Raw genomic sequence first — 13,758 nt, forward strand, 5'->3', positions numbered from 1 at the left:
GATTTATTAATGTTACATAAGACTCTTTTCATTTTACTTGCTGTCTTTATACCTCGTGTAATCCAATTGAGTTTTTGTTCGTTTTTTATTTTAATTTTCTTTCTTTTTTTAATAAAACTTAGTTGGAACACTTCAGACAGTTTGTTCAGAAATCCACTTATACTAAAATCCCCCCAATAGATGTCGGCCAACCTACTTCTGAATAACTGAATACAGAAGAATATGGAGGATAGGTACGTCTACCCACCATAATAAAAAATATATTTGTCAATGACTCTGTCCAACTGCTGTGGTTAAAGTTCATAACGAAAATTTTATTTATTAACTCTTTAAATAATACATACAACGTGTACCGCTACGTACCACTTAAGCACACCCCGGACACTGGCGATCAAATGTATGAAACAAACGCGTTCCTACGCGGACAGCTAAGCTCGTGTAGGTGAACGCGTAGTATGCTTGTGTGAGTGAGATAAGACGTGTGAGGGTTCTCGCCATTTTGTTGTCAAGTTCGATGACCTCAGTGACTCAAAACTTATTGCACGAATTAGGAATAAATAAGAATCGTAATATGCTGTAAGGTGGGTATCTAAGCTCGATTTATACAATAGTTTCCTATTTTGAATCGGTATAAACGAAGTAACAAAATGTTTGTAAGGAAATCAGGCCAACAAAATATTACGTAAGTTGAAAACATGATCTTTTGTTCATATAGATATTGTGTTGTTTTCAGTGTGATCTGATAGGTTTTGTAAATATTTGTTTAATATTTGAATATTTTACGTGGCCTCCGCTCTGCGCACCGCGTCGTCGCGTCCTTGCCAGCCGGTAACTGTGAGGTAACCGAGAGCGGGTGGGCGGCACTTTCAACGGGAGGCAGGGAGTGTCCATACTGTACGTTAGTACTCTTTATTATACTGTGACTTAAGACTGTAAGTCTGTACCTACATGGATTACAGCAATGCACATAGAAAATGTGCTAAATGCGGAGCAACGGCTGTTGAAGCAGCCAGAGTGAAATTTACAACTTTAGTGGGTTCAGAAGGAACCGAGTCATAACGCATCTGGAAAGCGTATTAATTAACCGTGAAGAAATGTATGAATACAAGTTGGAAATCTGTGTAAAATGCCGTGTGTAAAGTGTAGTGTATCTGTGTGTAAAGTGTAATAGGTAGGCATGCCTAATGTTATTTGTATAAAAGGTACTGAAAACTTTGTGAATGCGCTTTATTAATGTCTATTTTTTTATTAAGTTGCCAGTTGCCAGTTTTCAGTGTATATTTTTATATGTAAAACATTTTTTAATAAATAATATATATAATGTTATAAACATAAACATGCCTTTTATTTAAATCAATTGATAATACCACAAACAAGGGGTAATATTTGCATCTTGCATATATTTCGTGATATGAAGATAACAAATATGTTTATGAACAGAATTACTACCTACCAATACCCGCCAGGCTAAACCAGTTGTCAACTTTAGTTCCATTGGTACACAAAGACGGCGCCACTAGTATAAACGTATAAACGGTTGGGGACATTTTATTGTATGGAGTTACCGTTCTTTTCCTAGTGAGTATTATATTCTTTGATTGAAATATTTGAGTTCCGTTTTGCAGATTTGATCAGACAATTAATTGTTTTTTACTGAATATTTTTAGACACCATATTATTTTAAATGCCTATTTTCAAGTGACATTTTAGCATATTGTTTAGCGTATTCCAAAAAACTTTGGCATAATTTTGGCATAAGTCTAGCATTTTTCAAAATCCAAGTTGGCAACACTGACCGTTTGACTGACACTTCCTCAGCGACTAGCGATTGTGTCACCGCGTGGTTTGGTGTGATTATTCCAGTTACATTCTCACAAGTTTCTGTAAGTACCATTTTCTTGATCAATTTCCTTACGCCAGAGTTATACACGTATATTTATAGCGTTAACACGTTTAATTTATGAAAATGTCTACCCATATTTTAAGTAATTTGTTGACTGACGTCGTTATTTTTTTACTGTTTTCCGCGCCTGAGAGTTGTTTAAGCGTTTAATAGCCTACTCAATTAGTCGCTCATTTGCATTTGGTCTTCTCGTTTTGGTTACTTATCCACGTACAACTCTGAGGGTAACTGTAATTATCTTTATTGAAATATAGCGATGTTGGTATCGATAGATTATAGGTAACATTATAACATTAATCATCTATTCGTTTAACTACGCTCGTTGCACGGCGCCACTTCACTTATTAATACTGTAACCTTGTTTTGTGCTATACACTATGTGAGGAGTTGTAATTGCTATTATAAAAAATCTTTAGGTACCTACCTACACACAGTTTTTATAACACTTAGAATTTAATTTTAGTATTAAAGTACTAAATAATCTTTATAATGGCTGTCAAAATAGCCTATTGTTAGAACTGTTAGAAGTTCCCACATGTATGTAGCTAACTACATGTGTGGAACTAAGTAGTAAGTAGGTTTCAATTAAGTCATACTTTTTGTGTGTTTGTTCTCTTTGAAATTTTATTTAAAAAAAACCACCTGTCAAATTATCTTTCATGTTCTATATTTCTGCAAAATTAAAGTGTAAATTTGTAAATTCTTAAAATAAATTAATGGCTCCATTTCACATAAAAAAGTGGCTTGTGAAAGCAGCATCTTTTCGCAGTGAATACCTAAAGTCATGGTAATATTTCTTAACATTGTATATATTTTTCTTGTATACCTCCATAAGCATGGTCTGACTATTACCAAAAAGAATAGATAGTATAGAGGGGTCCTGTCATTGTCAATTTTGTAGTCACGGTACATTTACTGCCATCTGTCGACACACAATTAAAACTTAAAATAAAATTGAAAATGTATAAAATAATCAAAATATGTTTACGGATAAATGATTCTTAATTTTTATTGTTCCATACTGACGCATGTTCTTTCACTGATATGTGTTAAAATTGTTCAATACCAAACGGTGTCGTTAACGCCATCTAGCCGAGAATAGGCCAAAGGTAATGGCGCCATCTATTCGAGAATGACTTTTCCTTGGCCGTCCGAGGCACGTTTTTTCTTAGACTTTATTTATCTTATACGGAGTTATATATATCTCTGCTATTACTAGTCGTAGTCACACAGTAATCAATTTGCTGTCAGCCTATATCACTACACAACGGTGACTGCTTACCATCAGGCGGCCAGTATGCTTGTTCTCCACCAAAGTGATATTAAAAAACTCGACTTGCAACAAGTACGTGCCACTGTTGAGCATATGCTTCTAGTTTTCTTGCAAATGGCTGTATCACTCCTTTACTCCGCTTGCAATCATTTTAATATCTTCCTCCCATCCGCGATGAGTTATTTGTACTAAATCTGTTCTGTTCTAATCACTACACCTTAAAACAAAGTCCCCTGCCGCATCTGTGTGTTTGTATGTTTGTTCGCAATAGAGATTCATGAGGAAGGTTTAGGTGTATTTGTTAACCCGAGCGAAGCCAGAGCGGGTCGCTAGTGGATTTACAATCTTGGAATACGCCAAGATGGAGTGGCGCGAATATTACCCACAATTAATCAGATAATTGAATTATTCACTGCATTTCTTTACCAGACCTTGACCATTCCTAATTCTTATTACCACAACATAAGGTATACTATAGGTCACTTTGGATTTACAATCTTGGAATACGCCATGAATCCATGATGTAGTGACGTGAATATTACCTACAATTAATCTAATAATCAATTGAATTATTGACTTCATTCCTGTACCACCGACCCTGACCATTCCTAATTCTTATTACCACAACATAAGGTCTACTATAGGTCAGTTAAGTTTGCACTACACATATGACGCATAGTTAATGACTCAGTTATTTCCAGCAGCTATCATTGGCTGGTTTAATCTACCGCTCCAATTAATTACATTACTTACAGTGAACCAGAATAAATGTTAACTCCGATAACATATTTAATATTCCCTTGTAACGCCCATCATATAAAATTTTACCATTTTTAATTTGAACCGTGTTGTATAGTATATTGGGATTAATTTCGCTTGAGAAATCAACGATGAAAGTTTCTAATTAGAACATCTTTGGGAATTAAGTAGGCATTAAAAGCATCAGTTAAACCAGCGGTCGGCAACCTTTTAGCAGCCAAGGCCCACATAGTAGTTAACGGAGGTGACGCGGGCTGTACTTTGTTAATATTTATGACTTTATGAGACACTGTCGTTTGTCACTATTACATACAAAATAGCCAAGGCGGGCCGCAAGTGACAGGTTCACGAGCCGCATGCGGCCCGCGGGCCGCAGGTTACCGACCGCTGACTTAAACCATCGATAGACCTTCAGGCTTTGTAATAAGGTTGGATTTTCAGTTAACAATATGGGTGCAGCTTATCTGTAAACGCCCCTTTTTTGTGAGGGAATGTGAATTAGCCATGTAGGGTTCTTGGAAGGGCTTTATGCCGGTTATTAAGATATGAGTTATTAAGTTGACTCCTAGAATCTAGGACCTAGATTCCAGGTAAAATGAGTCAAGTAACCATGATTTATTCTAACATCGTCAGTCCGCCACAGTGCCAAGAATGTTTTTTTTTTTTACTTTAAAAGCAGCAAATAATATACAACTTACCATAAATTTAAAGGTTTAAACCGAAAATATACATTTAACATTTATATACTTTGAATACTGCAATGTTATAAATCTTATCTCCTAAATGCTTTCAAAAATCAATTTTATAGTCGAAGAAATAGGTTTAAAAATATATATTTTGTATGTTACCTTACTCACAATGTTCATGGAACCAGACTTAATATATCATCGTACCAAATTCAATTCTAAAGCTATATGTAGAAGGTTGAAAATGAAAAAAATGCCTATTGTTGGTATCACAGTGCAATAGTGAGTCATTTGACTGGGCTGCGTTCTTGACATTGGCATTGATATTTTTTGCTAATATAACTTATTTTCGTTTGCTGATAATTATATCATTGTTATGTATACTTACGTGTCTTTTTCGATTCAGCAAAATGTGGTTTTCGTTACTTTCGCCTTTATAACATAAGTACAGTCAGCAGCAGAATTGCAGGATTTTAAGATTTTTCTAAAATTATGTACTTACACTTACTAAGGAATATTTTGGTTTGTGTATTTTTAAGTAGTCACACTACAAACACACGCTCACCTACCGTACAGTCCGCAGCAGAAGTTGCTAAGCGGGTGAGGTGTTCATAATTACCTTGACACGCTCTTATACTCTTAACAATAAACTCGCGTCAAGATCATTTTGAACACCTCGCCCGCTTAGCAACTTATGCTGCTGACGGTACCTACCCACAGTCAACATCAAATGGTGGAATCAACTTTTTTATGTTGTTATGTTTTATTATTTATGTTGTGTCCCGTTGTCGAAGGGACAATGCCGGCACAGTTTGTTCGAAGATATGTTGTATGACGATTTACTAACATGCTCAGTGGATTTCAGTGGCCTGTTATGGAAATGGCATAAAACTACCACAAAAATTCATGTTTGATACATTTAACCATAAAAGACTAAGTATCTTAGTCAACGGCATATGCTGAGTGGCATCCATTTTGGTGTTAGAACATATTTGAATAAGATGTATTATAGGTTAAGTTTTATGGTTTACCTCAATGTGCGCGGGGGTTCACGGCTAAGATCGGCTACGTCAGCCATATTCGGGCGCACGAGCGCCGAGCTAACTAGGAGTCGAAGTGGTCGCCTTGGTCGAAACCGGTCGGAAGGATCATGATTTACACCAAATAAAGTATTTCTATTTCTAAAATCTGGATTTCAAGAGAGCCGTGACATAAAACCGGGATAGGGAACGTGCATGAACTGTAGGCGGCAGCGGTGGCACAGCCCAACAAACAATTAAGCGACACTTAGAACTTATTTTATCACCTTAAGACATAGAACGGCTGTAGAATAGCTACATATTCTAAGCTTACAGGCTCTGGTGACATCAAGGTATTTAAGAGGTCCATGTATAGCTTTAAGATCCACAGTAGTCCTTTTGGCCGCTATAATGGATCTTAAGCCGCTAGTGTTATAGCTCAAAGTGAATTCTACCACCTTAATGTCTATATGAGTAATAAGTAGCTGCAATTTTCACTTAAGGTTCTAAACAGGCGATAAAAAGTCTTTTATGGCTCCGCGTATCATAATCGCTACTTAATTCTCTTGTATCACTTACAGTCGAAAAGAGAAGTTATGAGTCACCGTTATCGATCATGTAGTCGCAGACGAGCGTTATTCAATACCTTAGTACATCTTATACTGTTATTAGAGTCTTACTTAGAACCTAAGCCTATAGCGCCATGTTAAGATGACCGATGAATCAATAAGCAAAACAAAAACTATTAATTAGAACGTAAATACTTCATAAAAATCGATACTTTTACTCAATATTGACTTAGTGTTAGTATTGTTATATTTAAAACCGGACTTCACGTATATTGAGTAATTTTTCGATAATTAAATACGGTGGACCACAAATAAAAAAATATTATATTGAGATAAATATGCAAAGGATCAGAGGCCCATTAAAAATTTGTTAGTAATACATATAGTTTTTGACAGTGTAATTAATTTCGCCATCATAAATCCGCAGATAACTCCTGCATCAGTGAACTAAAATAATTATTTGCTTTTAATTATCCGCCATTACATTTCACTTCAAGCTGTCACAGAGCAAGCTTACGAATAATAATACAAAATGGAAACATCTGCAACCAAAGCAGATAGGGCTAAGGAAAAAATGTGCAATTACCTTCTTGAGTGTTACAAATATTAACTATAAATGCTAATATACCATCTAAAGCTGAAAGTATCATCTATATGGCCCTACACTACTACTCAAATAGTTAGTATTCGCTTATTTGGCACCCTTTTAAATCCTAAGTACTTAATCAATGCTATTACAACACTACTTTAGCGCTCTTCTACTACAACAGTTTGTAGTCACCTATATGCAACCCATCTAGCTCCTAAAGAATTAATTAACATTATTGTAGCTCCACTATACCGCTCTTATGTCTCTTTTTTTATCCGCTAACCCTACTGTAGCACTGTTATAAATCTTATGGTGATAAAATTTGTGCCCAATCCGGGTTTAAAACGGGGTTATAGCCAGCTATAACTCCTATTTTTAGAGTACTAACAACACCTAAAGAGTAAATAGGCGCTTATATAAATCTCTTCTAACCCTTAAATTTAGCGCCTAATGTTAGTTGGGAGGAGCCCTCTGTTTATTAGCGCGAAGTGAAAATGTCAAGTTTAAGCTTCCAAAGTAGCCCACAAGATGGCAGAACCTACGACGCACAAGAAAACGTACGTTAACCGTAGAGGGCAGCACTTGCTTCGGCGTGGAATATGTCAATGTACGGTTTATGTTTCCGATTCAGGCCACAAGATGGCAGATCCATCGCGCACGGCCCCTATAACGCTAGGAAGGTGTTGAGGGACGGCAAGATATTTCATCCAATACAATAATGTGCTTCTGCGTACCTATCGACTGCAGGTAAAAGCACAGAATAAATAATAGTACTAGGTACAAAAGACTCACTCTCTAACAAAACGCGTCGGTCACGATCAACACAGATATGGCCGCTAAGTGGCGCCAGCGCCACGCGCGGTTTATGGCAAACCCCAAAATGGGGCCGAACGGATGGACTTTTAGCTACCTGTAGCAAAGCGACGAAATCGCGGAATGAGCCACGCCTAGTAAAAGTCTAAATCTAAATTAAACACCGTCATCTTCCTCGCGTTGTCCCGGCATTTTGCCACGGCTCATGGGAGCCTGGGGTCCGCTTGACAACTAGCCCCAAGAATTGGCGTAGGCACTAGTTTCTACGAAAGCGACTGCCATCTGACCTTTCAACCCAGAGGGGAAACTGGGTCTTGTTGGGATTAGTCCGGTTTCCTCACGATGTTTTCCTTCACCGAAAAGCGACTGGTAAATATCAAATGATATTTCGCACATAAGTTCCGAAAAACTCATTGGTACGAGCCGGGATTTGCACCCGCGCTTTTATTAAAATTAAACACTAATACGGAAAATTGTAAGTGAAACCGTTTCCTCAATCTGACGAGGAAAAGGTTATACATGATTCGTATGGCAAAAGGAAAACATTTAGATGACTACCTGTTTTTGTAGAGATTTATCGTCTCTGTGGTGTATTTTGTATTGTATTTTAGCATGGGCAGGTTTCCCGGTTGCATTCTAAAACCAGGAGTCCATTAGGCAACCTAATGTGAAGATTTTTTCCTTAAGATAAGATAAAATTTATTTAAAATTGGCGCAGGTTCTGCTTAAAGGCTACACGATGGGCCAACGCCGGCCACTCCAAGGGACGCATTTATGCGTTAGAGAGAGCAAGTGATATTGCTATCTGATTCTACCGCATGACTTCGTCCCTTGGAGTGGCCGGCGCTGGCCCATCGTCTAGAGGAGCCATTATACGATGCACTCATTTTCGTGGATGGTGGTGGATTGGAGTCCATCTGACCTTCTAGTCCAGAGGGGAAACTAGAATTTATTAGGTGTCAGGTACTTGACTAAAATATTTATTGAAGCACCCACAAACAATAATAGGTGAATCGAGTTTTTAGTGTGACTCGTTGCCATGGTTACGTTCCCTTTTATTTCTACGTAGCGACGGTAGCGGTCCCCGCCATACAATTTAAAACCTAAAACGCAAAATATGTACCCAAGCTATGTGTAAAAGGCTATACCTAAGCATGTATGTAAGTTACTAACATATACCTATAATGGGTTATGTTAGGCCTGAAATAAATGATTATTTAATTTAATGAGCACGTTAGTAGAATGTCGTACAACATTTCTTCTAACTAACTGCCACTGTTGTCCCCTGGACAACCGGACAGAATAATAACAGAAAACTTGATCCACCCAAATAGTGTATATGTCGGCGGCCGATCGTAAGATCAGGCAGATTAGCCACGTCAAATTAAGCCGAATTTGGGCAAGCTGCGGAAATAATTCGTGTAGTTTTGAAAATTGGTACAGGCATGCCTTGTGGTGTCTAGATAAACATACTAAAAGTCCTCGAGGGTAGGGGGTGTGCTGGGGGTGTAGAGGGGGGTTGAAGGTAACTTTTTTCATATTTTTGCTCATATCTCGAAAATGTGTACGAATTGCATTATAATTACTTCGGACAAAAGTTTTAACATAAAATTTACTACAAATTTGGTTATGTTTATTTTTACTCTGCGATCAATACTTTAGGAGCTACAGGCTGTTAAAGTAAAATAGACGGTTTAAAAAAACGTCGTATTTTCATAATTGTTCATCATAAATAAAAAATTTAATTGAGAATAAGCAAGCTAAAGGACTTGCTGATAAAATATAAAAAAAACCGGCCAAGAGCATGTCGGGTCATGCTCAGTGTAGGGTTCCGTAGTTACCCGTCCATCAAAATAGACTATTTGCAAAAACTCAAAAACTGCTTAATCGATTAGTTTCGCTATATTTTTCTCTGAAAGTCTTTACTAAGCTTTACTTTCACGATTTTTTTCATATTTTTTGGACCCATGGTTCAAATGTTAGGGGAACTAAAGTGGAAAACACAACTTTTTTTCTTTCAGATCGATTATTTCCGAAAATATTAAGCAGATCAAAAAATGGTTCTCAAAGACCCGTATTCGTTTTAAAAGACCTATCCAACGACACCCCACACTATAGGGTGGAAGCGAAAAAAAAGTTCAACCCCTTTTTAATGTACGGCAGCCACACTAAAAAAATATTTTTTCTAATTTATATTTTACAACTTTGTCAGCGTAACTGAATTATATATTCGTGTCAAATTTAAACATGAAAACTAGAAAAAAAAATTTTTATGGTGGTTGCCCTACATTAAAGTGGGGATGAAATTTTTTTTCGCTTCCACCCTATAGTGTGGGGTGTCGTTGGATAGGTCTTTTAAAACGAATAAGGGTCTTTAAGAACCATTTTTTGATCAACTTAATATTTTCGGAAATAATCGATCTGAAAGAAAAAAAGTTGTGATTTACCCCTTAGTTCCCCTAACTTTTGAACCATGGGTCCAAAAAATATGAAAAAAATCGTGAAAACATAACTTAGTAAATACTTTCAAGGAAAAATATATATAGCGAACCTAATCGGTACAGCTGTTTTTGAGTTATGGCAAATAGTCTATTTTGACAGACGGGTAACTACGGAACCCTACACTGAGCATGGCCCGACATGCATATGGCCTATTTTTTTATATTTTATCAGCAGGTTGCTTAGCTTGCTTACTCTAAGCTAATTTTTTTATTTGTGATGAACTATTACAAAAAAAAAACCGGGCAAGTGCGAGTCTGACTCGCGCACGAAGGGTTCCGTACCATAAAGCAAAAAAAAAAACAAAAAAAAGCAAAAACAAAACGGTCACCCATCCAAGTACTGACCCCTCCCGACGTTGCTTAACTTTGGTCAAAAATCACGTTTGTTGTATGGAAGCCCCATTGAAATCTTTATTTTATTCTGTTTTTAGTATTTGTTGTTATAGCGGCAACAGAATACATCATCTGTGAAAATTTCAACTGTCTAGCTATCACGGTTCGTGAGATACAGGCTGGCGACAGACGGACGGACGGACGGACGGACGGACGGACGGACGGACAGCGAAGTCTTAGTAATAGGGTCCCGTTTTACCCTTTGGGTACGGAACCCTAAAAACGACGTTTTCTTAAACCGTCTATTTTTTATTACTTATTTAACTTTAACAGCCTGTAGCCCCTAAAGTATTGATCGCAGAGTAAAAATAAACATAACCAAATTTGTAGTAAATTTTATGTTAAAACTTTTGTCTTAAGTAATTATAATGCTATTCGTACAGATATTCGAAATATGAGCAAAAATATGAAAAAAAGTACCTTCAACCCCCCTCTACACCCCCAGCACACCCCCTACCCTCGAGGACTTTTAGTATGTTTATCTGGACACCACAAGGTATACCTGTACCAATTTTCAAAACTACACGAATTATTTCCGCAGATTTTTCTAATTTGCTTAGGCTAGATCGTAATGTTCCTGTGTATTTTTTTGACGATAGTCACATTAAACCAATATATAGGTAGGATAGGTTGCTTCAGATGCCCGAAGGGCAAACTGCCCAGAAATAGACAGGTCCGTCGACTCAGGGAACGAGTCAAAGATTTTCACGTTTCACGATATGCCTAGGAATTTCACGATATGCCTGATCTTACGATCGGCCGCCGACATATAGAAGTTAAAAAGATTAGCAGTTAGTTAGCACCATTCGAGTAATTTTGGCAAATCATCGTGTTTTAAGTAAGTGTGTGGGCTTAAATAGGTGATCTCATCTTGCCTACTCTATTTAAGTGCGAGTGTGTTGGGTCAGGTTTTGAATGAATAACACTCCATGTCATGGGTCATTTGTGACGTCCCACAGGTAAAGGTACCTTACGGAGGTTGGCGCTTACGCTCTTATTAACGCCGCTCCAATATTATTGCGGCGCTATGCGACGTAAGCGCCAGCCGCCATAAGGTACCTTTTGCCGTGAAACGTCACATTTTTTTGGTGTCATTGTTCATTATTTTTAATTTATTTGGTCATTTAAATTGGCTTAATCATACGAATGCACATATCAAGCTGAAATAAACAATGATTCATCGGGAAACCCAATCACCAGATTCCTACACCGTTACACCAGAATCCTTAAACAGATAAAAACAGAGGGGCTACCTACACGTTCGACGTGTTGCCTCTCTGTCGCTCTTGTAAATTCATACGTAAGTGTGACCGGAAGGCAACGCGTCGAACGTGGTTCGCGGTAGGCCCTCAGAGGGGTAGAACACCGAAGGTCGCAATTTGCGAGCATCTTTTTCTTTTACTTAAAAGACGAAAATAGAGTGACAGAGAAAGATGCACACAATTTGCGGTGTTCGCGATAGGCCCTTACAATTGCTCATTCAATAATATGACGACATTTTTCACAAGAATACACGTCATACCGAAAAATGCCATAAGAAAATAACTCTTAACGCATTACAATACGAGTCGGATGTCGTCATCCATTCAGGCCAATTCGAGTTTTAGTCATTCGATCTGTTTCCGATATTAAACTGACCTGTCAGTGTCAAAAGTGACGTTTTTTGAAGAAATGACACTTCAGATCAGTATCATATCGAATAACTAAGACTCGAATTGGCCTATTAGTATATAAACCACAGTCGCCATTATTTTCGATTCAGTCTTCTCGCATAGCTCGATAGTGACGCGTCGTTTAGTTTTAATTCTATCTGTGATATTTTTCTAGTTTATTAGGTGAGTTTTATCGATTTACCCTTGGCATGGTTGTATATTGATTTGTGACAGTGGTTTTTTATGTTTTATTGTAGTGAAGTGCTAGTTTTTTCTGGCGTCTTAGTGTTTATGTGGTTGAAGTTATTTTTATCAATGATTAGTTATTTCCTGATTTGTTCGCGTAATGTATTTTTTTTTCTTATGGAGGATGACAAGCCACATTTATTAAGACTGCTCGATTACAAATTCGTTTGTTCTTATCTTGTTTTCATAATTTCATGAATGTAGCCAAAAATCCTTCTACCCTATTTTTTGGTTAAACTAAAGTTCGCTTTTTTAGGGCTAAAAATACTTCTAAGAAGTAAGCATGTAGTTCTAAATAAAGCACAAATAAGCTAGTTTTTTAAAGTGACATATTGTACTAGTTGAAATGATTTCATTAATGTAAGTGCCGATAAAAAACCTCGTGCTTAAACTTCGGGTAGTTATGGTATTCCTCCTATCCAACTTCTTTGTCCAACGTCTCACATTTTGCTTAATGAGAGAGTGAGACGCAATGACATTGGAAAAGGAAATTGGACAAGTGGAATAAATACCACCACAGAATAAATATGTAATAGTACTTGGTACAGAAGACTCACTCTCAAACAAAGCGCGTCTGTTACGATCAGGACAGATACGGCCGCTAGGTGGCGACAGCGCCACGCGCGGCTTATGGCTGGCCACCAAAATTGGTGTTGAACGGATGTACTTTTAGCTACCTGTAGCAAAGCGACGAAATCGCGGAGTGAGCCACGCCTGCCCTTACTAAAATAACAAAGTTATGTTATTTGAACGAATTATAAATTTCTAAGGCCCACTTGCACCATCCCGATAATCCAGGGTTAAGTGGTTAAACCGTTAACTTAGGCATGTCTCACTCCGCGATTTCGTCGCTTCGCTACAGGTAGCTAAAAGTACATCCGTTCGACCCCAATTTTGGGGTTTGCCATAAGCCGCGCGTGGCGCTGTCGCCACCTAGCGGCCATATCTGTGCTGATCGCAGACGCGTTTTGTTAGAGAGTGAGTCTTCTGTACCTAGTACTATTATTTATTCTGTGACTTAGTGTCAAATTTTACTGGTAACCATGGTAACTCCAGGTGTAACCCGTTAACCTCGGGTTAGTAGAATGGTGCAAGTGGGCCTAATAAGGTTAAAAGTACAGCGTTTCAATCGTGTCATGAGTGTTTTTGTCATGTTATCTGCTATTTACTTTCAATAGATAAAGTTTTGGTTAAGTATTTTAAAGTTTATCAGTTTGGGTCGGCATTCTGTACCTTTTTACGGGTTGTCTTTCGTTCCACCATTACTTTGGCTGATTGCGAATACCACGTTTTCCTTAACATTGTTTGTTATAAGTAGGTTTCACTTATTCCACTTGTTATTTTGCAAAATACTT

The 13,758-nt window shown here is 37.5% G+C and overlaps 1 protein-coding gene across 2 annotated transcripts in view; it reads left to right on the top strand.

Moving 5' to 3' along the window:
- Positions 1 to 13,758, top strand: part of LOC134675911 (thioredoxin-2-like) — a 50,345-nt gene that overhangs the window by 29,901 nt on the left and 6,686 nt on the right. Inside the window, exon 1 of one of the 2 annotated variants that reach the window (XM_063534255.1) lies at positions 12,265 to 12,340. The exons of the other annotated variant lie outside the window; for it this stretch is intronic. The gene's annotated coding sequence lies outside the window, so the exon portion shown is untranslated. Of the gene's footprint in view, positions 1 to 12,264; positions 12,341 to 13,758 lie in introns of those variants that run through there. 2 annotated transcript variants of the gene reach the window in all.

Source organism: Cydia fagiglandana, chromosome 23 (genome assembly GCF_963556715.1).
Source record: "Cydia fagiglandana chromosome 23, ilCydFagi1.1, whole genome shotgun sequence".
Lineage (NCBI taxonomy): Eukaryota > Metazoa > Arthropoda > Insecta > Lepidoptera > Tortricidae > Cydia > Cydia fagiglandana.